Genomic DNA, 2,759 nt, shown 5'->3' with positions numbered 1-2,759 from the left:
GGACGCTTGGCCGCTGCCGCTGCTTCTGCTACGCGCCCTCGGGTGTCGCCGCGCGCACAGAGGCCCGTTTTGTGTTTGCACAATGCGCGCTTCGCGGGTGACAAGTGTGGCCGGCAACCGGCCCGGCCGCCGCGGGCGGTGTGGAGAGTCACCGCGGCCAGGATCTGCTGACCGTGCAGCGTTCTTCAAACGAACACGCATATGCGCGCGCGAGCCGGGTCCGTTCTGGATTTTTTTATAAGGAGCGGAGAGGGCCGCGCAGTTTGCGTAGGGACGTTGCAGGTCTGCGCACACATAGTAGCCTTTGCACCCGGCCGTAGGGGAGGGCTGAACCATGATTAGGTCATTTCTTCGGACGGGAGTTCTGTCGGGCTGGCAGTATTTGTAGCGAAACATGCTTGCACGTCTGTAAACACAGAGTACTCCTTTCGGAGGAGCTAGAACTTTTGTGGAATGGAAGGCGTCTGCTGTGGATCCGCTCATGAAGAAAGTCGGAGAGAGAAAGAGAGATAGAATATGATTGAAAACGCCCAGTCCTGCTATCCAGCAGTTTGTCTTAACACTCCTCTCCTAACACGCCAGGGACGTTCGGCTTATGGTACGCATGTATATTATAGGCCAGATCTCAATCGAGTACATCATGTACTATCAGGCCGGTATGAAACGCTAACAGCGTCTATAAGCAAAACATAATATTATGCCGGTCTACTTTCATCTATAGTTTAGAACCAGTGTGATTAGTGTTTGTGTGTAATCGCGCCAGCGAAATGCACATTTGTAAACCGGTGTGCAAAGGGGCGCCTCGCTGCGCTGTAGGAAAATGCGGCATATGCGTGCTCGCGTTTCTATTCGGCCTCATAGTACATGTTGGATAGTGACACGAAGGAATAGCTGTGGCACGTGGATGACGTGCATGTTAGTGCTGTCCAAGATGTTGGCTCTCAATCGAAATCGTCACGGACATCACGAACGAGCTGTTATTAGGTGCCGGGAGGTCGCTGAGAAGGAACCGAGGCAAAAAAAAAAAAAAAAGAGGCCATGTTAGGACCGCAAATACACGCGAAAGGCATAATTGCTTTTCGCGATTCAGCTACAGCTGGTCACGATTGCGCGACCTTTGGCCCACTAATCTCTTCCGTGCACGCTTGAAAGACGCGTGACTGCAGGGGTGCACGACTTGTCAGAGACGGCGACTTCCTGTTGACGCGGCACGGAAGAGTAGTGTGCATATACGGCACTGGAGGAGCGGCTGCTGCTGCTGTTCTTTCTCGATTGTACGGCGCCTCGCTTTCGCTGCCTCCCTGCTGTCACGCCGAAGCAAAAAAGAAATGTCGCCGGCGTTAACGAACCGTAAATAATCCAGATGGGAACCGGGAAGTGTATTAAGAAGGCATTGTTCTTTCGCGAGAGCACTGCCGCAACAGTACACTCCCTACACACGTGCGCCTATACGCACACATCGTCTCGGTTTCTTTGACGTCAAACGTCTAGATTTCTTTGCCCGCTTTGCAGCGGTTGTCCAGTTCCCGAAGTGCATTCAGGTGTCGCAGTCACGTGGACAATATCGATTACTTTTGAGGAAGAAGAAAGGCACGTAGCCAGAATTTTTTTTTTTTTTTTTTTGGGAAGTGCTCAGGGTAACTTTTTGCATCGAGCGGAAGCGGGGGGTTCTGGGTGGTATTTATGCAATAAAAGTGTCCTGCCAAGAGAACCGAGGGAATGAGTCTGATTTTAGGACGTGACTCTCCCCCCCATTTTTCGATACGCGCCTGAAGGATGATAAGGCTTTGAGGAAAGTAAACGAAAGGCGCGACTACAGACAAAATGCCATAGTCAGATTGAGCACGTACATGAACCAAGCTGCGAGGAATGGCGAGAAGGCACTGGGAAAGGGGAAAATGCATTTGGGGCCTAACAAGAGAAGTCCATCCGCGCCGATGAAAAGGCTCATTGCTGAAGGGCGTCTCATTTGCCGCAGGAACTGCTGCTCGCGAGTCAGTTGCGACTTTTAACGCTATAGCGTTATGGGCACTGTTCAGCAGAGAAACCGACGTATACTCACCGTCGATGGTGTGTGCGGAAAACGCCGATTTGTCGAAAGGGTCGTAACGTCACATGTAGAGCTGTGGAATGAAAATGATTAAAACATCAGTTAAATTGTGAAAACTAGGTTGTCGTCATCATCATCAACCTGACTACACCCACTGCAGGGCAAAGGCCTCTCCCATGTCTCTCCAATTAATCCTGTCCTTTGCCAGCTGCGCCCACCCTATCCCCGCGAACTTCCTAATCTCATCTGCCCACCTAACCTTCTGCCGCACCCTGCTACGCTTGCGTTCTCTTGGAACCCACTCCGTTACCCTTAAGGACCAGCGGTTATCTTGCCTTCGCATTACGTGCCCTGCCCAAGCCCATTTCTTTCTCTTGATTTCGACTAGGAAGCCGTTAACCCGCGTTTGCTCCCCAACCCACTCGTGCTCTGTTCCTATCTCTGAACGTTACACCAATCATCTTCCTTTCCACAGCTTGCTGCGTGGTCCTTAGTCTAAGTTTAACCGTTTTCGTTAACATCCATGTTTCGGCCCAGTAGGCGAATACCGGTAAGATGAGACTGTTGTATACTTTTCTCTTGAGGAGGAGGAGGAAGAACAGGAAAGGCAGGGAGGTTAACCGGAAGAATAGTCGGTTTGCCATCCTACACGGGGGGAAATGGGTGTGGGGATAAAAAATGAAGGAGAAAGGAGAGTCGCTATGAAAAG

The sequence above is a fragment of the Amblyomma americanum genome, chromosome 7, assembly GCF_052857255.1.
Source record: "Amblyomma americanum isolate KBUSLIRL-KWMA chromosome 7, ASM5285725v1, whole genome shotgun sequence".
Taxonomy (NCBI): Eukaryota; Metazoa; Arthropoda; class Arachnida; order Ixodida; family Ixodidae; genus Amblyomma; species Amblyomma americanum.
The sequence above is the reverse complement of the archived record's forward strand: the minus strand, read 5'-3'. Positions refer to the sequence as shown.